Source organism: Lucilia sericata, unplaced genomic scaffold (assembly GCF_015586225.1).
Source record: "Lucilia sericata isolate MDLA Ls3-8-SP2 unplaced genomic scaffold, ASM1558622v1 Contig000499F_arrow, whole genome shotgun sequence".
NCBI lineage: Eukaryota > Metazoa > Arthropoda > Insecta > Diptera > Calliphoridae > Lucilia > Lucilia sericata.
Window position 1 is genome coordinate 216,985 of NW_023994513.1, and position 26,263 is coordinate 243,247.

The following is a 26,263-nucleotide window of genomic DNA, read 5'->3' on the forward strand; positions in this document are numbered from 1 at the left end:
AGACTAGACTATAGACTAGACTATAGACTAGACTATAGACTAGACTATAGACTAGACTATAGACTAGACTATAGACTAGACTATAGACTAGACTATAGACTAGACTATAGACTAGACTATAGACTAGACTATAGACTAGACTATAGACTGACTATAGACAGACTATAGACTAGACTATAGACTAGACTATAGACTAGACTATAGACTAGACTATAGACTAGACTATAGACTAGACTATAGACTAGACTATAGACTAGACTATAGACTAGACTATAGACATAGACTATAGACTAGACTATAGACTAGACTATAGATAGACTAATAACAAAAGAAGACTATAGACTAGACTAGATAAGACATAGACTAGACTATAGATAGACTAGAATAGACTAGACTAGATAACTATAGACTAAGACTATATGACTAGACTATAGACTAGACTTAGACTAGACTATAGATAACTTGGAAGACTATAGAAATAGACTAGACTATAGACTAGACTATAGACTAAGACTATAGACTAGAACTATAGAGCTAGACTATAGATGACTAACTAGACTATAGCTAGACTATAGACTAGACTATGACTAGATATAGACCTAGACTAGCATAACTAGACTATAATGCTTAAATATGGGCTATAGATAGATATGACATATATAGGGAAAACTCTAGCCTTGACTTAGATTATATACTGGATTTTAGGACAAGACTTATTGGCTAGGCTATAGAGACAATAGACTAGACTATTTTCTAGACTACACTACGGACTAGACTATAGATTGTTGACTACAGACCATACTATATTCGGACTATAAGCAAGACTATATAGGCTATAGTTAAGACGTTTGACCAGTTTATAGACCAAATAATAAACTAAATTATAGCTCAAATTGTATACTACGAATCAGGATATAGACCGGACCAGTCTATAGTATTTAAGTCTATAATTAATATTTTGGACCAGGGTATGGCCAATATTGTAGACAATATACTATAGTATACCGTGGACTATGGACATACTATATTCGGACAATAGACTATAGGTTTGTCTATAGTCAAGATAGGTTGCCTAAGGTCTCGACTATATTTTAATATCTTTCAGTAGTGCATTTTTTTTTTAACTTTGGGAAAATAAATTCCTTAATTTTTTGCTGCCCATTGGTCATTTTACGTAGCATTGAGTTTTGCCTCAAACAACAGCAATTGTAACAACAATTGTTTTATTATTCAACTTTTGTGTTGCTAAAAATATTCCATAAATGATGGTATACCCCTTTTAACAAGCACATTTTTTCCAAATTGTTTTCATGGGGAAGTTAAAAGTAATAAAACCATAAATGATTTTTGTTGGCAAAAAGGATATTCTTATTATTCAAGTTTGCTGGAAATACACAATGGACTAAGAAAATATATATTTAGTAAAAAGCATGCAAATTTTAGGAACTACATATTTACTCTTCTTAGATACTCCTCTTCCAAAATGGGCCTGCAATTATAATCGTAGGAAAAGGTATTTTGAACACTTCTTTTATAATCAAATCGTTGCCATAGTGCACTTTCACTACCTTTAAGTTAAATTTTATACACAAGAATTTCTATTTCTGTTCTATAACAAATATTTACACTTGCCAATGGCCGGCCTTGCAGGTTGAGGCCACAATTTTTCCATTGTTAAATCACTGGAAAACTGTAGAAACAATTCCTGTATATCATACATACATATGTACACAAGTATGAATCTAAATGCAAATTTCACATCTTTACAAATCATTTTCAAAAATATGGAGAAACCTAATTTTATTTACGTTTTGGTAGCATAAAATCAATGCAGCAATATTGAGCAATATTGCATAGTTTTCTGAAAAAAGATTAATTTTAAATTGCAAAAATATCATATGCACAATTTTGTTTACAATGTTCTAAAAGAAATTCTTTCATTCCTTTACACTTCACTGTGTGTTTATTTTATGTAAAAGTAATTTACTTACCCAAGTGCTACAATTTTGTTAAATAGTAATCTGAAAGAAAGGGAAAATAAATTATTTTAACTATTGATTTCAACAAAAGGAATACAATACATATGTATATATAGATCTAATAATAGATCAGAATATGAACATGACATACCTAGACCAAAATAATGACTAGAATAGGCTATAGACTAGACTGTAAACTAGTCCAGGCTAGACTAGACCAGGTTAGACTATAGCCTAGCTTAGCATATTCTACAGACTAGACTATAGTTTATGCACTAGACTATAGTCTACATATTAGCCTATAGACTAGACTATATATTAGATTATAATTAGACTATATATATGTAGACTGTACCATAGACTAGTTTGTGGTCTCGTCTATAGACTAGTATATAGTCTAGGCTTTAGTCTAGTCTATAGTCTTGTCTATAGTATAATTTATAGTCTAGGCCTTAGTATAGTCTATAGTCCAGGCCGTAGCCTAGTTTTTGGCCTAGTCTATATTCTGGTCTATAGTCCAGTCTATAGTCTAATCTATAGAATAGTGTATAGTATAGTCTATAGCCTAGAGTATACTTTAGACTATAGTCTATAGCCTATAGTCTATAGCCTATAGTCTAGTCTATAGTCTAGTCTATAGTCTAGTCTATAGTCTAGTCTATAGTCTAGTCTATAGTCTAGTCTATAGTCTAGTCTATAGTCTAGTCTATAGTCTAGTCTATAGTCTAGTCTATGGTCCAGTTTATAGTCTAGTCTATAGTCTAGTCTATAGTCTAGTCTATGGTCTAGTCTATAGTCTAGTCTATGGTCTAGTCTATAGTCTAGTCTGTAGTCTAGTCTATAGTCTCGTCTATAGTCTAGTCTATAGTCTAGTCTATAGTCTAGTCTATAGTCTAGTCTATAGTCTATAGTCTAGTCTATAGTCTAGTCTATAGTCTAGTCTATAGTCTAGTCTATAGTCTAGTCTATAGTCTAGTCTATAGTCTAGTCTATAGTCTAGTCTATAGTCTAGTCTATAGTCTAGTCTATAGTCTAGTCTATAGTCTAGTCTATAGTCTAGTCTATAGTCTAGTCTATAGTCTAGTCTATAGTCTAGTCTATAGTCTAGTCTATAGTCTAGTCTATAGTCTAGTCTATAGTCTAGTCTATAGTCTAGTCTATAGTCTAGTCTATAGTCTAGTCCTATAGTCTAGTCTATAGTCTAGTCTATAGTCTAGTCTATAGTCTGTCATAGTCTAGTCTAGGCTATAGTCTAGTCTATAGTCTAGTCTATAGTCTAGTCTAGTCGAGTCTAGTCTAGTCTATAGTCTAGTCTATAGTCTAGTCTATAGTCTAGTTCTTAGTCTAGTCTATAGTCTAGTCTATAGTCTAGTCTATAGTCTAGTCTATAGTCTAGTCTATAGTCTAGTCTATAGTCTAGTCTATAGTCTAGTCTATAGTCTAGTCTATAGTCTAGTCTATAGTCTAGTCTATAGTCTAGTCTATAATCTAGTCTATAGTCTAGTCTATAGTCTAGTCTATAGTCTAGTCTATAGTCTAGTCTATAGTCTAGTCTATAGTCTAGTCTATAGTCTAGTCTATAGTCTAGTCTATAGTCTAGTCTATAGTCTAGTCTATAGTCTAGTCTATAGTCTAGTCTATAGTCTAGTCTATAGTCTAGTCTATAGTCTAGTCTATAGTCTAGTCTATAGTCTAGTCTATAGTCTAGTCTATAGTCTAGTCTATAGTCTAGTCTATAGTCTAGTCTAGTCTATAGTCTAGTCTATAGTCTAGTCTATAGTCTAGTCTATAGTCTAGTCTATAGTCTAGTCTATAGTCTAGTCTATAGTCTAGTCTATAGTCTAGTCTATAGTCTAGTCTTATCTAGATCTAGTCTATAGTCTAGTCTATAGTCTAGTCTATAGTCTAGTCTATAGTCTAGTCTATAGGTCTAGTCTATAGGTCTAGTCTATAGTCTAGTCTATAGTCTAGTCTATAGTCTAGTCTATAGTCTAGTCTATAGTCTAGTCTATAGTCTAGTCTATAGTCTAGTCTATAGTCTAGTCTATAGGTCTAGTCTATAGTCTAGTCTATAGTCTAGTCTATGGTCTAGCTATAGTCTAGTCTATAGTCTAGTCTATGTCTAGTCTATAGTCTAGTCTATAGTCTAGTCTATAGTCTAGTCTATAGTCTAGTCTATAGTCTAGTCTATAGTCTAGTCTATAGTCTAGTCTATAGTCTAGTCTATAGTCTAGTCTATAGTCTAGTCTATAGTCTAGTCTATAGTCTAGTCTAGTCTATAGTCTAGTCTATAGTCTAGTCTATAGTCTAGTCTATAGTCTAGTCTATAGTCTAGTCTATAGTCTAGTCTATAGTCTAGTCTATAGTCTAGTCTATAGTCTAGTCTATAGTCTAGTCTATAGTCTAGTCTATAGTCTAGTCTATAGTCTAGTCTATAGTCTAGTCTATAGTCTAGTCTATAGTCTAGTCTATAGTCTAGTCTATAGTCTAGTCTATAGTCTAGTCTATAGTCTAGTCTATAGTCTAGTCTAGTCTAGTCTAGTCTAGTCTAGTCTATAGTCTAGTCTATAGTCTAGTCTATAGTCTAGTATATAGTCTAGTATATAGTCTGGTCTATAGTCTGGTCTATAGTCTAGTCTATAGTCTAGTCTATAGTCTAGTATATAGTCTAGTCTATAGTCTAGTCTATAGTCTAGTCTATAGTCTAGTCTATAGTCTAGTCTATAGTCTAGTCTATAGTCTAGTCTATAGTCTAGTCTATAGTCTAGTCTATAGTCTAGTCTAGTCTAGTCTAGTCTATAGTCTAGTCTGTAGTCTAGTCTATAGTCTAGTCTATAGTCTAGTCTATAGCCTATAATATAGACTAGTCTATATTCTAGCCTATAGTCTATTCTATAGTCTAGTCTCTAGCCTAGTCTAGTCTAGACTATAGACTAGACTATAGACTATACTGAGGCTTAGGCTATAATCTAGTCTAGTCTATAGTCTAGTATGGTTTAGTTCATAATCTGTAATCTATAGTCTATAGTCTAGTCTAGTCTAGTCTAGTCTAGTCTAGTCTAGTCTAGTCTAGTTTAATCTAGTCTAGTTTAGTCTGGTCTAGTCTAGTCTAGACTATAGTCTAGTCTTTAGTCTAGTATATAGTCTAGCCTATACTGTAGTCTATAGTCTAAAACTTTTACAATTCCTAAGAATACAACAACAACAAATTCCTTTAAATCCCTGATTCATTTATTCATTCATCCAGTTTTTTCTCACTTAATATTCCGACATTTATTTGACATGCAACAATCATCACTATCGTATCGCGTGCATCACTTGTTGTTGATCATTTTCATTATCAATAACGTTGTTGTGTCTTTCTTAATGCAATCGTGAATTAGAATTGGGCAGGCAAACAGACCGACTCACTTCATCGCTCCAATAAACGTGCAATTGCATTCTCTTCTCAAAAACCGAAAACAAGCCCTTTCACAAACCCCAACTTTTTAAAATAACTTCGTTCTGTCAGTCCGCATTAAAATGATCTTATAACTATCAAAGCATCTGTCTATTTATCTAACAATTCGCTTCGTTCGTTCGTTGGTCTGTCACTTAAACTGTAAAAACTTTTACATTTCTCCTATCGCACTCTTCGGCTCTATTGCTTACATATATAATTTTGCATGTCGAAGTCACATTTCTGATATTAAGTTTAAAAGTTTAAGTGGTTGTTTTTTTTTCAATGCTCTTGTATCGTTAAAGTGTTATGGTTGCTGTAGTTATTGGTCTTCCCAAGTACTTTGTTGGACTACTTCCTCAACTCTACTCAAATCATTGATGTCTTGTTGTATCAACAATAACAAAAACAACAACCACAACAGTAATTTGACACCGTGACGCCATACGATCATCATCACAACAAATAAGTTTAAAAAAAAATATATATTTCAAAAAATCCACCAATGAATGGTTTGGTTAGATCTGTGTACAAGTACGAGAGCACTATTTACGTCTGCAGTGAATGAACGAACGATCAACGTTTGTAAAGCACGTGATATGATCACGTTTTAATTTTATTTTAAATATCATGTTTTTCTCCTTTTTATCTTTATTTTATTGTTGTAGTTTTTATTTGTTGCTTTTCCTACATTATTATAATTTTATTTTAAACTTTTATTTAACAAATCACTCATATGAACCGAGTTACAGTTAGCCATTCGCTAGTAATATTAATTTTTCTGTTAGTAGGAGAGACAAAAAGCTTGTTGAGTCATTTTTTTTTGTAAACTGTAGAAACAGTTTAATGTGTCCAAGTTTGCATTCAAACATCTGGGTGTACTCATTAGACCAGAAAAATGAAGTTGAAATCATTTTCATTTTTGTTAAAACGAAAATCTAGTCGGTGTGAAAAAGAGGAAAATTTACACTCTTTTAGTGGCTTTTAGATAATAAATTAAAAAAAAAAAAGAAAACAATAACACTTCCTCTTTTAGGTTCAGAGGTGAAGGGGAAAGTTTTTTCATTGAGGAACAAATTGAATACAAATTTTTATCACCACTAAATTAAAGATACATTTTTATGTATGTTGGATCAAGAGGAGAGAATAGTTACTGAAGTATTGCAAAAGTCTACAGTCTGCAACATAACTATAGTCCAGTCTATTGTTTGTATTATAGTACAAACTTTAGTCTGGCCCTGGCTATAGTCTAGACTGTAGTCCAAATTATACATACATAGACCAAACTAGACTGTAGACTTGACTATAGTCCAGACTATAGACAAGACTATAGACAAGACTATAGTCCAGAGTATACTCTATACTATAGTACAGATAATAGACCAAACTGAAGGCCAGACTATAGATTAGAATTTAGTACAGACAATAGACTATACTATAGTCCCGACTTTAGACTGGACTAAAGGACTATAAACTATACTAAAAGAATACAGACTAGACTAAAGTCCAGACTATAGTATAATAGTGCAAGCGTACAATATAGTCCTTACTATAGAATATACTATAGTCTTGACTAGACTATAGTCCAGACTATAGACTAGACTATAGTCTAGACTATTGACTAAACTAAAGTCCAGTCTATGGACTACTATAGACTGGACTATAGTCCAGACTATAGACTGCAGGCTAAAGCCGAGACTATAGGCTAGACTAAAGTCCAGACTATTGACTAGACAAAAGTCCTGACTATGGACTAGACTAAAGCACATACTATAAACTAGACAAAAGTGCAGACTATAGACTAGACAAAAGTGCAGACTATAGACTAGACTATAATCTAGACTATATTCCAGACTATAGTTCTGACTATAGTTCTGACTATATGATGGACTGTAGTCCAGACTATAGACTGTGTTATAGTCCAGACTACGGACTAGACTATAGTCCAGATTATAGACTAGACTATAGTCCAGACTATAGACTTGACCATAGTCCAGACTATATACAAGACTATATTCCAGACTATAGTCAAGACTATATAATAGACTACATTCCGGACCATATACTAGACCATATACTAGACTATAGTTTATATTATAGTCCAGACAATTGACTAGACCAAAGTCCAGACTATGGACTACACTAAAATCCAGACTATAGACTAGACTAAAGCACAGACTATCGACTAGACTAAGGAGCAGACTATAGACTAGGGTTCTATAGTTCAAATGAAAAGTCGACATTTCGACTTTTTGCATTTAGTTAAAAGTCGACTTTTTATGAAAAGTCGATGTTTCGACTTCTCGACTTTTTTCATTCAAGTCGACTTTTAGACTTTTAGTATTTTATAAATAGTCGACTTTTCGACTTTTTCCGACTTTTGACTTTTTTTGACTTTTCGACTTTTCCCGAATTTTCGATTTTTTTCGACTTTTTGACTATTTTAGAGTTTTTGACTTTTTTCCACTTTTTTAAAATTTACGACTATTTTTGACTTTTTTCTACTATTTTCGAGTTTTCGCCTTTTTTCCACTTTTTTCGAGTTTTTCCGGCTATTATCGACTTATCGAATTTTAGAATTTTTACGACTTTTCGACTTTTTTCGACGTTTAGACTTTTTTCGACTTTTATTTACAAAGTCGACTTTTCGACTTCTTTCATAGACGATAGTCGAGTTATCAACTTCTTTGGAACAATATAGTCGATTGTTCGATTATTCGAAAGTCGATTTATAGAACCCTACTACAGACTAGTCTATAATCCAGACTATATTCTAGATTACAGTAATGACTATAACACAGTCTATAGTACATACTATGGACTAGACTATAGTCTAGATTATATACAAGACTATATTCTACTATACACTAGACTATAGTCCTGACTATAGACTATAGGCGATACAGTAGAATAGATACTATAGTCCAGACCATAGACTAGACTATAGTCCAGATTATATACTAGTCTATAGTCCAGACTATAGACTAGACTATAGTCCAGACTATATACTAGTTTATATTCAAGACTATAGACTAGACTGTAGTCCAGACTATAGAATAGACTATAGCTCAGACTATAGAACAGACTATATACTAGTCTATATTCAAGACTATAGACTAGACTGTAGTCCAGACTATAGAATAGACTATAGCTCAGACTATAGAATAGACTATAGTCCAGACTATAGACGAGACTATATTTCAGACTATAGACTAGACTATGGTCCATACTGTAGATTAAACTATTTTCCTGACTATAAACCAGACTATAGTCCAAACTATAGACTAGAATATAAACCTAGACTAGACCAAAGTCGAGACTATAGACCATACCATAGTCGGGACTATAAACTGTAGTCCATACTAGCCTATAGCCTAGTCTGTATTATAGACTGTAGTCTAGTCTATCGTCTGGACTATAGTCTACTACTGAGTATAGACTATAGTCTGGTCTAAAGTTTGGATTATGGACTATATTATAAACTATACAAGGGACTATAATCCAGTTTATAATCTGGACTTTATCCAGTCTAAAGTCTAGCCAGTTATCTGATCTGTAGTCTATTCTAGAGTCTTGACTATATTCTACTCTATAGTCTGGACTATAGCCTAGTGTCGAAAATAGTATATAGTCTGAAATATGGTCTTGACTATACCTGAACTATTGTCTATTGTGGACAATAGTTTAGTATTGACTATATCTGACCTAGTTGTCAATAATGGTGAGTCCTGTCTAGTCTGTGGCATTAATCTCGTATTTTATCTTTGGTTTTAATTATTGCACAGCTAGACATGACTGTAGTCTAGTCAAATCTAATGGTTGTTAAATGAAAAATACTATAACATCATTTAATCAAATTAAATCAGCCATAACGGAAAACAAGTTGAAATTAGCATATTTACTATAACACTACTATACAATGGGTACATTTATACATACACACTTTCAAATATTGCCTTTTCTTATTATTGGTCTGGTTAAAATGAAATCAAGGCAATTTTCCCTTATGTTAAGCAATATACGTACATACGTACTTGTGTTACTCTCACTTTATAAAAGAATTTCTTGCTTTCTTGGAATTTAAATTCAAAATTTAGATTTATATTGAAATGCAAATTCCAGGCAAACAATCACAGGAATGTTTTTACTTAGTTTTTGTGATTGTTTTTTCTACTTTCGATAAACAATTTATGAAATCCAAATAGTAATGATATATGATGGTTAAACATACTTTAAGAGGCAAAATTCTTATTGTGTGTCGTGATTTTTACGACAAATCGGCAGCTTTCTTTTGCCGGATAAAAACTGAGGGGGAAGAGTCCATGAAACATTAACAAACCCAAATTTTGTTGTTAATTTATGCAGAAATATTCTTCTTCTTAAAGAACTACCTTTTACACAACATATACACCAATCAAAAGAGCTTTTGCTATTAGATCCTTTTTAGGGAGGATTCTAGTAAATGAAAAAACAAGAAGAATTATTGAAATTGAATGAAGAGTATTTGAATATTCAGCACACGTTAACATTGTTTTTAACCCCATGTCTAATGTCAATGATCCTTTGTAAATATTTACATGAATAAGTTCATGTGTTAGAACATATAACTAAAGACATACATTGGGCATAGATTTGCATATTCCAGAGTTTTGTAAGGAGTCTGTAGGTCCCTTTTAATTATTATTATTCCCATGTTTGGATCATAGGATACTAATGTGCGTAACGTTCACTAATCTGGAGTCTTCAAGTACTGTAAAGTAAATTCAATTGTTAATTTTATAAGATTATTTTATATGTCTTATTTGAGACAGTCACCCAGAACGGCAGGGATTTCAGTTGATGTAATTTAACAATGATTTTCTTAAAGAAATTATAGGTTTTATTTACTTAGAGAAGTATACAGTAGCGTCGATATCCATCTATGAAAATTGGAATTCGTTTTCGACATGTTTAACTAAATTCTTTATGAATAATTTTCAAAGGACACTTCACGTTTTATAGTGAGTTCAATCAATCATTTATAGTTTTTCTTCCTAAACAAATAAAAACCAGCAAGAGAATATATTCAGTTCATAACGCTTCAGCATGTGACAAGGTTCGGAATGTCTCATCTACTGTTTAAATCCAGCCAATGTTTGATATAGTTTATAGTATATAGTCTAGTCTATATTATAGTATATAGTCTAGTCTATACTCTAGTCTATACTCTAGTCTATAGTCTAGTCTATAGTCTAGTCTATAGTCTAGTCTATAGTCTAGTCTATAGTCTAGTCTATAGTCTAGTCTATAGTCTAGTCTATAGTCTAGTCTATAGTCTATAGTCTAGTCTATAGTCTAGTCTATAGTCTAGTCTATAGTCTAGTCTATAGTCTAGTCTATAGTCTAGTCTATAGTCTAGTCTATAGTCTAGTCTATAGTCTAGTCTATAGTCTAGTCTATAGTCTAGTCTATAGTCTAGTCTATAGTCTAGTCTATAGTCTAGTCTATAGTCTAGTCTATAGTCTAGTCTATAGTCTAGTCTATAGTCTAGTCTATAGTCTAGTCTATAGTCTAGTCTATAGTCTAGTCTATAGTCTAGTCTATAGTCTAGTCATAGTCTAGTCTATAGTCTAGTCTATAGTCTAGTCTATAGTCTAGTCTATAGTCTAGTCTATAGTCTAGTCTATAGTCTAGTCTATAGTCTAGTCTATAGTCTAGTCTATAGTCTAGTCTATAGTCTAGTCTATAGTCTAGTCTATAGTCTAGTCTATAGTCTAGTCTATAGTCTAGTCTATAGTCTAGTCTATAGTCTAGTCTATAGTCTAGTCTAGTCTAGTCTATAGTCTAGTCTATAGTCTAGTCTATAGTCTAGTCTATAGTCTAGTCTATAGTCTAGTCTATAGTCTAGTCTATAGTCTAGTCTATAGTCTAGTCTATAGTCTAGTCTATAGTCTAGTCTATAGTCTAGTCTATAGTCTAGTCTATAGTCTAGTCTATAGTCTAGTCTATAGTCTAGTCTATAGTCTAGTCTATAGTCTAGTCTATAGTCTAGTCTAGTCTAGTCTATAGTCTAGTCTATAGTCTAGTCTATAGTCTAGTCTATAGTCTAGTCTATAGTCTAGTCTATAGTCTAGTCTATAGTCTAGTCTATAGTCTAGTCTATAGTCTAGTCTATAGTCTAGTCTATAGTCTAGTCTATAGTCTAGTCTATAGTCTAGTCTATAGTCTAGTCTATAGTCTAGTCTATAGTCTAGTCTATAGTCTAGTCTATAGTCTAGTCTATAGTCTAGTCTATAGTCTAGTCTATAGTCTAGTCTATAGTCTAGTCTATAGTCTAGTCTATAGTCTAGTCTATAGTCTAGTCTATAGTCTAGTCTATAGTCTAGTCTATAGTCTAGTCTATAGTCTAGTCTATAGTCTAGTCTATAGTCTAGTCTATAGTCTAGTCTATAGTCTAGTCTATAGTCTAGTCTATAGTCTAGTCTATAGTCTAGCTATAGTCTAGTCTATAGTCTAGTCTATAGTCTAGTCTATAGTCTAGTGTATAGTCAAGTCTATAGTCAAGTCTATAGTCCTAGTCTATAGTCTAGTCCATAGTCCTCGTCTATAGTCTCGTTTATAGTCTAGTCTATAGTCTAGTCTATAGTAGTGTCTATAGTCTAGTCTATAGTCTATAGTCTCGATTATAGTCTCGTCCATAGTCTCGTCTATAGTCTCGTCTATAGTATAGTCTATAATCTATTCTATAGTCTAGTTTATGGTTAGTTTATAGTCTAGTCTATAGTCTAGTCTATAGTCTGGTCTATAGTCTAGTCTATAGTCTAGTTAATATAGACGAGACCTAATTTTAAACTTTTTTCATTTTGAAATTTTTTGTTACATAATTCAAATGATGCCTCTCTTTGCCACCTCCCAATTTTAAATATTGTTGTGGTTTATTTGTTCGATTCAACATAATTCTGATTGATTTGATTTCAAATATATTGACTTTCATAGGAAAATAAATTGATTCTGAGAAATTACAACGATGAATAACACATTTACTTTTTGGGAGTATTTTTAGAAAACGCCACTGTATGGGAAGTAAGTGAGGTTATGAAAATCTAAAAATCGTTGCCTTGTGTATTTGTGTGTTCGTTCTCTAAAGTATTATTAACAAATCAAATAATACAATAAATTTCAATTTAAATTCAAATAAACAAAAATATATATTGTAAACAAATTTGTTTTATAGAGATTTTTTTGTTTGCTAGCAAACTGCAAAAAGGTGGGGATTTTTTACCTTTTCGAAAACTATATATACAGGTACATTTAAATGGATATATGAATATGTAGGTATGTTAGTGCTGAAGTATATGAATATGTATGGGTGTTTTAAAAATTCAGTCATGTGTTAACAACTGTTAGAGTTCAGTGAAATCAATAAATTTGTTTTGTTTCTTATATATTTTGTTAAAAATAAAATCATTTTTCCATAAGGATACTATACAATTTTTGTTTTTTAAAAAATAAATCCTTTTAAAGTCCTGATACATATGTATGTATGTAAAATGAAAGAGAAACAATACAGGACTTTTACTCCTTTACCTCTATGTGATTCGTTTTGTTTTCTTTACCTTCAATTACAATTAAATTCAATTTTCCATTAAATTTAAACTTGATTCAATCAAGCTGAAATTTTTCCAAATAGTTTTGGTATATTTCGAGCTCAGGTCTGTAAGTGAAAAAATTCGATTATTATGAAAAATTTTATTTTTATAAAAAATTTGATTTCTGTCGAAGAATCTGTGAAAAATTAGATTTTTAGTGTAAAATCGTTCTTTTAGTAAAAAAATCGGTTTTTTAGCGAAAACCCAAATTCGTAGTAAAAATCTTATTTGAAGTAAAATATCAAATTTTTAGTATAAAATCGAATTTTGAAAAAAACTTAGTAATCGAAAAATCTAATTTTAGCTGAAATCAGGGAAACAATGTACTTGTTGAGAAACTTAAACCAATTTTTTAAAATAAATTATCCTTTTTCTTCAGCTAATTTATTTTCTTAAGGAGGATTTACTAAGTTCACAAAGCTGCCGGATAATTAGATGCTTTGTATGTTATGTCTATAAATATTTAAATTAAATTTCTATATTTAATAATTTATATGAGTGCAAAATATGCTTTGAAAATAAGTCTTTTGTATTGCTGTTTTTTAAATATAGACACATTGAAATGAATAGCCTTTGTTTTTTTTTTCTTTATTAATTTCTTTTCTCTTCTTCCTTTGAGTAAAGAATCCTGTCAGAGATTCAAATTTGTTATTAAGTTGTTTTTTTCGTTCGCTTGATAAATATTTACTTTCAATATTTATTTCTGCTTTTTTGTTTCCTCTTTGTTGGTATATGACTAAATACTAACGATGGAAAGTGTAAGTATTTTTACTTGGTCATATTGTTTGTCAATATGACTGTAGACTAGACTATAGACTAGATTATAGACTAGACTATAGACTAGATTATAGGCTAGACTATAGACTAGACTATAGACTAGACTATAGACTAGACTATAGACTAGACTATAGACTAGATTATAGACTAGACTATAGACTAGACTATAGACTAGACTATAGGCTAGACTATAGACTAGACAATAGACTAGACTATAGACTAGACTATAGACTAGACTATAGACTAGATTATAGACTAGACTATAGACTAGACTATAGACTAGACTATAGGCTAGACTATAGACTAGACAATAGACTAGACTATAGACTAGGCTATAGACTAGACTATAGACTAGACTATAGACTAGACTATAGACTAGACTATAGACTAGACTATAGACTAGACTATAGACTAGACTATAGACTAGGCTATAGACTAGACTATAGACTAGATTATAGACTAGACTATAGACTAGACTATAGACTAGACTATAGACTAGACTATAGACTAGACTATAGACTAGACTATAGACTAGACTATAGACTAGACTATAGACTAGACTAGCTATAGACTAGACTATAGACTAGACTATAGACTAGACTATAGACTAGACTATAGACTAGACTATAGACTAGACTATAGACTAGACTATAGACTAGACTATAGACTAGACTATAGACTAGACTATAGACTAGACTATAGACTAGACTATAGACTAGACTATAGACTAGACTATAGACTAGACTATAGACTAGACTATAGACTAGACTATAGACTAGACTATAGACTAGACTATAGACTAGACTATAGACTAGACTATAGACTAGACTATAGACTAGACTATAGACTAGACTATAGACTAGACTATAGACTAGACTATAGACTAGACTATAGACTAGACTATAGACTAGACTATAGACTAGACTATAGACTAGACTATATAGACTAGACTATAGACTAGACTATAGACTAGACTATAGACTAGACTATAGACTAGACTATAGACTAGACTATAGACTAGACTATAGACTAGACTATAGACTAGACTATAGACTAGACTATAGACTAGACTATAGACTAGACTATGACTAGACTATAGACTAGACTATAGACTAGACTATAGACTAGAACTATAGACTAGACTATAGACTAGACTATAGACTAGACTATAGAACTAGACTATAGACTAGACTATAGACTAGACTATAGACTAGACTATAGACTAGACTATAGACTAGACTAGACTAGACTATAGACTAGACTATAGACTAGACTATAGACTAGACTATAGACTAGACTATAGACTAGACTATAGACTAGACTACTAGACTAGACTATAGACTAGACTATAGACTAGACTATAGACTAGACTATAGACTAGACTATAGACTAGACTATAGACTAGACTATAGACTAGACTATGACTAGACTATAGACTAGACTATAGACTAGACTATAGGACTAGACTATAGACTAGACTATAGACTAGACTATAGACTAGACTATAGACTAGACTATAGACTAAGACTATAGACTAGACTATAGACTAGACTATAGACTAGACTATAGACTAGACTATAGACTAGACTATAGACTAGACTATAGACTAGACTATAGACTAGACTATAGACTAGACTATAGACTAGACTATAGACTAGACTATAGACTAGACTATAGACTAGACTATAGGCTAGACTATAGACTAGACTATAGACTAGACTATAGACTAGACTATAGACTAGACTATAGACTAGACTATAGACTAGACTATAGACTAGACTATAGACTAGACTATAGACTAGACTATAGACTAGACTATAGACTAGACTATAGACTAGACTATAGACTAGACTATAGACTAGACTATAGACTAGACTATAGGCTAGACTATAGACTAGACTATAGACTAGACTATAGGCTAGACTATAGACTAGACTATAGACTAGACTATAGACTAGACTATAGACTAGACTATAGGCTAGACTATAGACTAGACTATAGACTAGACTATAGACTAGACTATAGACTAGACTATAGACTAGACTATAGACTAGACTATAGACTAGACTATAGACTAGACTATAGACTAGACTATAGACTAGACTATAGACTAGACTATAGACTAGACTATAGACTAGACTATAGACTAGACTATAGACTAGACTATAGACTAGACTATAGACTAGACTATAGACTAGACTATAGACTAGACTATAGACTAGACTATAGACTAGACTATAGACTAGACTATAGACTAGACTATAGACTAGACTATAGACTAGACTATAGACTAGACTATAGACTAGACTATAGACTAGACTATAGACTAGACTATAGACTAGACTATAGACTAGACTATAGACTAGACTATAGACTAGACTATAGACTAGACTATAGACTAGACTATAGACTAGACTATAGACTAGACTATAGACTAGACTATAGACTACTATAGACTAGACTATAGACTAGACTATAGACTAGACTATAGACTAGACTATAGACTAGACTATAGACTAGACTATAGACTAGACTATAGACTAGACTATAGACTAGACTATAGACTAGACTATAGACTAGACTATAGACTAGACTATAGACTAGACTATAGACTAGACTATAGACTAGACTATAGACTAGACTATAGACTAGACTATAGACTAGACTAATAGACTAGACATAGACTGACTATAGACTAGACTATAGACTAGACTATAAACTAGACTAAGACTAGACTATAGACTAGACTATAGACTAGACTATAGACTAGACTATAGACTAGACTATAGACTAGACTAGACTAGACTATGACTAGACTAGACTAGACTATAGACTAGACTATAGACTAGACTATAGACTAGACTATAGACTAGACTATAGACTAGACTATAGACTAGACTATAGACTAGACTATAGACTAGACTATAGACTAGACTATAGACTAGACTATAGACTAGACTATAGACTAGACTATAGTCTAGACTATAGACTAGACTATAGACTAGACCATATTATCGTTAATTTTAAAAAGTGTATAATTAAAGTAACCGTTTAATAAATGAATACGCTTTTACTAATACCCTTATAAATAAAATTCGTACTCGTAAGGGAAAAAGGAAACTAATTTTATATTTAAATACTTATATGTATGTCTGACCTTTGTACTTATCCACCACCTCTCTTACTCGTTAAATGACCTTAAGATTTATGTAATAAATTATTATATTAAATTCCCGTTAATCTAAACTTCCTTTACATATTTTCTTCACAACCAATCTCCTTTACAGCATGACCTCCGAGATCAAAAAATATCTCATTACTTTAAGTAAATAAATTCTAATTCCTTTCAACTTAATAAACAACAAAATACTTTTTAATTAGGAAAATCAAAAATGCTCTTGAAATCTTTTCAAATTAAAATAAAAGCAAACAATATCGAACCCACATACTACTATCGATTAGAAATTGCTACAGTGACCCCTAATACACATTTCTAGAAATGGCCATCAGAAAATCAAGAGGGCGAGATTTTTTTTTTTAATTTGGATTATGATTTTTGATTTTGCTTTGTTTGTTCTCTGCTGTGTTTTCAATGTTGAAAATAATGAAAGGAATTTCTATTGATGGCCAAGTGGGGCCGGCTGTAAGTTAGACAGACAAATGATTTCTTTGTTCCTTTCAATTTCAGTCTGTCTGTTGCCATTGTTTACTCAACAATTAATTAAAGCAACATCCATACTATATAAAAGAAAAAATTAAACAACAGTGTGGAGTGTGGAGTGAGTGGATTTGATATTTATTCCAGATAACAACAGTAAAAACTTATTATAGAGGTTTAAGATCAGTAATGGGCAGCAGTAGGACATACAAAACTATTAATGCTTACTAGAGTTCGCCCAGCGGTCGAAATTCGACCAGAACCTATGCTGGAAAAATGCATAAATATGCTAAAATAAAATCCTTTTTGTTTGTAGTTCAAATCTGCGGTAAAAAATTAACTTTATTAATATTATCAAAGTGTATAATTTGCTTTGATTAATGTTTTCTTTTAGAAAATGTGATTGGTTTTTGGTAAAAGTCCCATCAGAAGTTTAAAACCTCAATTGTCAAAATTATTTATAAAACCTGTTTTACAAAAGTATTTCAACTATTTAAAAAATAATAAATAACGAACACTTCTTTTATCGACTTATTATCCACTACATATTTACGCTACGTTCACAATGCTGGAGTACTCTATTGTACACACCATTAAAGATATGTTAGCTGTTCAAAATACAGAGTGGAAATGTTCTAAATAATTTGTCAAAACAATAAAAATATTTAAAATAAATAATGTCTTATCTAATTATAAATAAATTTTATTTAGATGTCATTAGTAGTCCTTCCATCAAGTATATGCTCCCTTATAACACTCGACAAAGACTTCAGCAGACCTACATTTATTAATAAACGATAAATTGCTAAGTACGGTTAAACACTCTTCATCCCAAAAGACATGATTTATATTTAGCAGTTTCATCTAGCAGTTTTATCTATTTTTATATAGCATATAACCATCACCTATTCAACTTACAGTTTTCAGTTTACACTACTATTTCCTAATTGGTTAGAATAACCCAAAAAGAAGAATATCATCAAATCCTCGCTGTGCTAAACCTGCATATAAGCGATATACATATCCATTTATTGCGGTGTATCATGTACCGGCATGACGAACTAAACTTTACTTATATTTTATACAGGCTTTTTTTATTACTTACTGACACTGAATCAATTCGTTAATTCATCATTTAAATCTTCCAAATCAATCAAAACTAATAATTATATATCGCAATTCAGTATTTTATTTCACCGATTTTTTTCGTTAAACATAATCGAAAAGCATCGGCAGTGTAACGACCAATAAAAAGTTCACGTTTTAATTTTATAATTTAAAAATATTTCAATACATAACTTTTGACATTCTTATAGTTTTTCGATCTTTGTCTTTAAAATATTCTACGGTCGTTAAAAAGTTAGGGAATTCAAAATTCGTTAATGTAACCGATATTTGTCATTACTTTACGATATCAATACTTAAAATTAAAAAAATTACTGAATTCCGGTACTGATGTCCTACCAATATATTTCCAGGTCAAACACCAATATCAGTACATTTTTTGGCATATCTTGAGGTGTCCAAAACTCTGAATATAAAACTGAAGTCCTACTTTTTATAAAAATATTCGATTTGGTAACAATCGTAACGATGTTATAACAAAATAGATCATATTCACAATTTAGCACTTTACACAAAAATATAAAACAATAAATCTTATTTTCGCATTGCCTGAGCCTGTTTACATACTTATTTGTTTACAAAAATCTTATTAAAAACAACAAAAACAATTATCATGCAAAATACAAAAAGAAAACAGCAAAAGAGAAGTTAAACGTTTCTGCACTCTCCTCTCTTTTTTCAAAAAGCCGTGTTGTTTACTTTTTTGTTTTGTTTCTTGCTTTGTTTGTTTGTTTTTAATTTCAAGAATACGTACGTGTGACTATTGTTTCTATGTATTAGTAACAACTTTAAACGTTTATAGCTCCTAAAATTCTGAACCGATCTCATTAATATATATATTGTGCACATCTGTGAACAAATACCTTTAAAATGATATATTTTTTGCCAAGATCAGATGTATACTGTAAGAGTAAAAGGGGTCACAAAAAATCGTCTTGCCTATTAATTATATAGATACGCGTAGCAATAGGAAATGAAGCATTTTAAAGGACATTCAAGTTATTTTCAATATTGAGATACTATTTTACGTTCATAGGCGATAAATAACTAAATTATGTTTCCAAATAGTTTTTTAATTCTAGTGGAAGAGTTTATTTAACATTTAATGAATCTTTTTTAAGGACATTTTACTGTTTACACAAATTAAGTAAAACTCTAAACGATACAAGACCAACATAATCTCTAATGAACTGTATAATATTAAAACAGATTATTTTAGGTTTTACTCTGTTGTTATTTTTATGTTATATTTAATTTAGTTTTTGGTATCCTCTCGAAAAATAAAAGAAGTAGGGATATTATGAACGTCATAGATGAATCTTATTTACCCAACTCGAGAGAGTTTTGTAAGTGAAACTTCTAAAACTGAGATAAAACTGCACATATGTACATACATACATATTAATCTATATATATAAAAGAGTAGCGTTTCTGACTGACTGATTCATCATCGCACAGCCCAAACGGCTGAACCTAGAATCATGAAATTTTGACAGTAGCTGTGTTTTTGGTTATGTATATCCACTAAGGAGGGATTTTTGGAAATTTGTACATTTACGGGTAAAAAGGGGAAAAAACGGGTAAGACAGGTTTTCTTAATTATCTTACACAATATTAGTGACACAAGAAAAATTTTAAATGCACCTGTATCTACTCTTAAAATGAGCAGATGGGTGTCTGGTACTTTTTTGAAATTCGTACTTTTAAGGGGTAAAAATGTGTAAGAAAGGTGATTTTGGTACCTTTTTTGGCTCTTTATAACTTTTGAAATAATTAACATAATCAAATTTGTATACATATTTTGGATACATCTCCCAAAATTATGAGACACCTGTTTCGTAATTTTTTAAAATTCAGTCCTTTTTGGGTGTAAAAGGGAGAAAACAGTATTTATGGCACTTTTTTTAGCACATTAAGAAAACTTTTTCGGTTTATTGAATTATTCTTATTAAATTACGGACTAACTCTGTAATATTTATTGTAATAAAATTTTTGCTATTTCACTGGGGAAAAAAGTACCAAAAAGGGAAAAAAACGGGAAATCTAATTTTATACAAACTCATTGAACCAATTTTTATAAAATTTTAAAAAGTAGTTTATTTACTCACACAAAATAAGCTATTGGTATATTATTTTGGAATTCGAGTACTAAGGCCTATATAGGAACAAATTCGAGTAAATAGTACTTTTTGAATTTTCTAAAATATTCAACCTAGGAACATAAATTTTAACATACATTGTCTTGACTGGATAATATTCTGTAAGTGGGTACTCTTTGGTACTTTTCCATTCTTCAAATGGTACCTTTTGGTTTCTCTATAATGGTTAACCGGAATACATCCTTATTAAATGAGAATTTATTGAGAGAGACTTTTGTACTTTTAGTTTTTCCGATGATACTTTTTGATATTTGTACGATATTCAACATAGAAATATAAAATTTAAAATATAGGGACCTTAGTGAATGAGAATCTACTGAAAGAGTCTTTTGGTACTTTTTCATTCATCAAATTATATTTTTTAAATTGTCTATAATATTGAACATAGAAACATAACATTTTTGATTAAATACGAGGTATTTTATAGAACTAGTCTATAGTCTAGTCTATAGTCTAGTTTATAGTCTAGTCTATAGTCTAGTCTATAGTCTAGTCTATAGTCTAGTCTATAGTCTAGTCTATAGTCTAGTCTATAGTCTAGTCTATAGTCTAGTCTATAGTCTAGTCTATAGTCTAGTCTATAGTCTAGTCTATAGTCTAGTCTATAGTCTAGTCTATAGTCTAGTCTATAGTCTAGTCTATAGTCTAGTCTATAGTCTAGTCTATAGTCTAGTCTATAGTCTAGTCTATAGTCTAGTCTATAGTCTAGTCTATAGTCTAGTCTATAGTCTAGTCTATAGTCTAGTCTATAGTCAGTCCTTTTTGGGTGTAAAAGGGAGAAAACAGTATTTATGGCACTTTTTTTTAGCACATTAAGAAAACTTTTTCGGTTTATTGAATTATTCTTATTAAATTACGGACTAACTCTGTAATATTTATTGTAATAAAATTTTTGCTATTTCACTGGGGAAAAAAGTACCAAAAAGGGAAAAAACGGGAAATCTAATTTTATACAAACTCATTGAACCAATTTTTATAAAATTTTAAAAAGTAGTTTATTTACTCACACAAAATAAGCTATTGGTATATTATTTTGGAATTCGAGTACTAAGGCCTATATAGGAACAAATTCGAGTAAATAGTACTTTTTGAATTTTCTAAAATATTCAACCTAGGAACATAAATTTTAACATACATTGTCTTGACTGGATAATATTCTGTAAGTGGGTACTCTTTGGTACTTTTCCATTCTTCAAATGGTACCTTTTGGTTTCTCTATAATGGTTAACCGGAATACATCCTTATTAAATGAGAATTTATTGAGAGAGACTTTTGTACTTTTAGTTTTTCCGATGATACTTTTTGATATTTGTACGATATTCAACATAGAAATATAAAATTTAAAATATAGGGACCTTAGTGAATGAGAATCTACTGAAAGAGTCTTTTGGTACTTTTCATTCATCAAATTATATTTTTTAAATTGTCTATAATATTGAACATAGAAACATAACATTTTTGATTAAATACGAGGTATTTTATAGAACTAGTCTATAGTCTAGTCTATAGTCTAGTTTATAGTCTAGTCTATAGTCTAGTCTATAGTCTAGTCTATAGTCTAGTCTATAGTCTAGTCCTATAGTCTAGTCTATAGTCTAGTCTATAGTCTAGTCTATAGTCTAGTCTATAGTCTAGTCTATAGTCTAGTCTATAGTCTAGTCTATAGTCTAGTCTATAGTCTAGTCTATAGTCTAGTCTATAGTCTAGTCTATAGTCTAGTCTATAGTCTAGTCTATAGTCTAGTCTAGTCTAGTCTATAGTCTAGTCTATAGTCTAGTCTATAGTCTAGTCTATAGTCTAGTCTATAGTCTAGTCTATAGTCTAGTCTATAGTCTAGTCTATAGTCTAGTCTATAGTCTAGTCTATAGTCTAGTCTATAGTCTAGTCTATAGTCTAGTCTATAGTCTAGTCTATAGTCTAGTCTATAGTCTAGTCTATAGTCTAGTCTATAGTCTAGTCTATAGTCTAGTCTATAGTCTAGTCTATAGTCTAGTCTATAGTCTAGTCTATAGTCTAGTCTATAGTCTAGTCTATAGTCTAGTCTATAGTCTAGTCTATAGTCTAGTCTATAGTCTAGTCTATAGTCTAGTCTATAGTCTAGTCTATAGTCTAGTCTATAGTCTAGTCTATAGTCTAGTCTATAGTCTAGTCTATAGTCTAGTCTATAGTCTAGTCTATAGTCTAGTCTATAGTCTAGTCTATAGTCTAGTCTATAGTCTAGTCTATAGTCTAGTCTATAGTCTAGTCTATAGTCTAGTCTATAGTCTAGTTTAGTCTAGTCTATAGTCTAGTCTATAGTCTAGTCTATAGTCTAGTCTATATTAGTCTATAGTCTAGTCTATAGTCTAGTCTATAGTCTAGTCTATAGTCTAGTCTATAGTCTAGTCTATAGTCTAGTCTATAGTCTAGTCTATAGTCTAGTCTATAGTCTAGTCTATAGTCTAGTCTATAGTCTAGTCTATAGTCTAGTCTATAGTCTAGTCTATAGTCTAGTCTATAGTCTAGTCTATAGTCTAGTCTATAGTCTAGTCTATTCTAGTCTATAGTCTAGTCTATAGTCTAGTCTATAGTCTAGTCTATAGTCTAGTCTATAGTCTAGTCTATAGTCTAGTCTATAGTCTAGTCTATAGTCTAGTCTATAGTCTAGTCTATAGTCTAGTCTATAGTCTAGTCTATAGTCTAGTCTATAGTCTAGTCTATAGTCTAGTCTATAGTCTAGTCTATAGTCTAGTCTATAGTCTAGTCTATAGTCTAGTCTATAGTCTAGTCTATAGTCTAGTCTATAGTCTAGTCTATAGTCTAGTCTATAGTCTAGTCTATAGTCTAGTCTATAGTCTAGTCTATAGTCTAGTCTATAGTCTAGTCTATAGTCTAGTCTAGTCTAGTCTATAGTCTAGTCTATAGTCTAGTCTATAGTCTAGTCTATAGTCTAGTCTATAGTCTCTATAGTCTAGTCTATAGTCTAGTCTATAGTCTAGTCTATAGTCTAGTCTATAGTCTAGTCTATAGTCTAGTCTATAGTCTAGTCTATAGTCTAGTCTATAGTCTAGTCTATAGTCTAGTCTATAGTCTAGTCTATAGTCTAGTCTATAGTCTAGTCTATAGTCTAGTCTATAGTCTAGTCTATAGTCTAGTCTATAGTCTAGTCTATAGTCTAGTCTATAGTCTAGTCTATAGTCTAGTCTATAGTCTAGTCTATAGTCTAGTCTATAGTCTAGTCTATAGTCTAGTCTATAGTCTAGTCTATAGTCTAGTCTATAGTCTAGTCTATAGTCTAGTCTATAGTCTAGTCTATAGTCTAGTCTATAGTCTAGTCTATAGTCTAGTCTATAGTCTAGTCTATAGTCTAGTCTATAGTCTAGTCTATAGTCTAGTCTATAGTCTAGTCTATAGTCTAGTCTATAGTCTAGTCTATAGTCTAGTCTATAGTCTAGTCTATAGTCTAGTCTATAGTCTAGTCTATAGTCTAGTCTATCTAGTCTATAGTCTAGTCTATAGTCTAGTCTATAGTCTAGTCTATAGTCTAGTCTATAGTTAGTCTATAGTCTAGTCTATAGTCTAGTCTATAGTCTAGTCTATAGTCTAGTCTATAGTCTAGTCTATAGTCTAGTCTATAGTCTAGTCTATAGTCTAGTCTATAGTCTAGTCTATAGTCTAGTCTATAGTCTAGTCTATAGTCTAGTCTATAGTCTAGTCTATAGTCTAGTCTATAGTCTAGTCTATAGTCTAGTCTATAGTCTAGTCTATAGTCTAGTCTATAGTCTAGTCTATAGTCTAGTCTATAGTCTAGTCTATAGTCTAGTCTATAGTCTAGTCTATAGTCTAGTCTATAGTCTAGTCTATAGTCTAGTCTATAGTCTAGTCTATAGTCTAGTCTATAGTCTAGTCTATAGTCTAGTCTATAGTCTAGTCTATAGTCTAGTCTATAGTCTAGTCTATAGTCTAGTCTATAGTCTAGTCTATAGTCTAGTCTATAGTCTAGTCTATAGTCTAGTCTAGCTATAAGTCTAGTCTATAGTTCTAGTCTATAGTTCTAGTCTATAGTCTAGTCTATAGTCTAGTCTATAGTCTAGTCTATAGTCTAGTCTATAGTCTAGTCTATAGTCTAGTCTATAGTCTAGTCTATAGTCTAGTCTATAGTCCTAGTCTATAGTCTAGTCTATAGTCTAGTCTATAGTCTAGGTCTATAGTTAGGTCTATAGTCTAGTCTATAGTCTAGTCTATAGTCTAGTCTATAGTCTAGTCTATAGTCTAGTCTATAGTCTAGTCTATAGTCTAGTCTATAGTCTAGTTCTACTAGTCTAGTCTATAGCTAGTCTATAGTTAGTCTATAGTCTAGTCTATAGTCTAGTCTATAGTCTAGTCTATAGTCTAGTCTATAGTCTAGTCTATAGTCTAGTCTATAGTCTAGTCTATAGTCTAGTCTATAGTCTAGTCTATAGTCTAGTCTATAGTCTAGTCTATAGTCTAGTCCTATAGTCTAGTCTATAGTCTAGTCTATAGTCTAGTCTATAGTCTAGTCTATAGTCTAGTCTATAGTCTAGTCTATAGTCTAGTCTATAGTCTAGTCTATAGTCTAGTCTATAGTCTAGTCTATAGTCTAGTCTATAGTCTAGTCTATAGTCTAGTCTATAGTCTAGTCTATAGTCTAGTATAGTCTAGTCTATAGTCTAGTCTATAGTCTAGTCTATAGTCTAGTCTATAGTCTAGTCTATAGTCTAGTCTATAGTCTAGTCTATAGTCTAGTCTATAGTCTAGTCTATAGTCTAGTCTATAGTCTAGTCTATAGTCTAGTCTATAGTCTAGTCTATAGTCTAGTCTATAGTCTAGTCTATAGTCTAGTCTATAGTCTAGTCTATAGTCTAGTCTATAGTCTAGTCTATAGTCTAGTCTATAGTCTAGTCTATAGTCTAGTCTATAGTCTAGTCTATAGTCTAGTCTATAGTCTAGTCTATAGTCTAGTCTATAGTCTAGTCTATAGTCTAGTCTATAGTCTGTCTATAGCTAGTCTATAGTCTAGTCATAGTTCTAGTCATAGTCAGTCTATAGTCTCGTCTATAGGTCTAGTCCTATAGTCTAGTCTATAGTCTAGTCTATAGTTAGTCTATAGTCTAGTCTATAGTCTAGTCTATAGTCTAGGTCTAGTCTAGCTATGTCAGTATATAGTCTGTCTATAGTTCTAGTCTATAGATAGTCTATAGTCTAGTCTATAGTATCAGTCTATAGGTCTGTATATAGTCTAGTCTATGTCTAGTCTATAGTCTAGTCTAGTCTAGTTATGTTAGTCTATAGTCTAGTCTATGTCTAGTCTTAGGTCTAGTCTAGAGTTTAGTCTATAGTTTAGTCTATAGTCTAGTCTATAGTCTAGTTATAGTCTAGTAATAGTCTAGTCTACATTTTATAGTCTAGTTTATGCCTAGTTATAGTCAGTTATAGTAGGTCTGTAGTCCAGCATTATGTCTAGTATTGTTTATTGTCTAGTCTATCTATTCTGGTAT

The 26,263-nt window shown here is 31.4% G+C and overlaps 1 protein-coding gene across 2 annotated transcripts in view; it reads right to left on the bottom strand.

The window, feature by feature from the left end:
• LOC119605591 overlaps positions 1–26,263 on the bottom strand; it is a 150,065-nt gene that overhangs the window by 29,061 nt on the left and 94,741 nt on the right. For both annotated transcript variants that reach the window (XM_037958797.1, XM_037958796.1), the window contains one exon: positions 1,992–2,021. The gene's annotated coding sequence lies outside the window, so the exon portion shown is untranslated. The remainder of the gene's footprint in view (positions 1–1,991; positions 2,022–26,263) is intronic.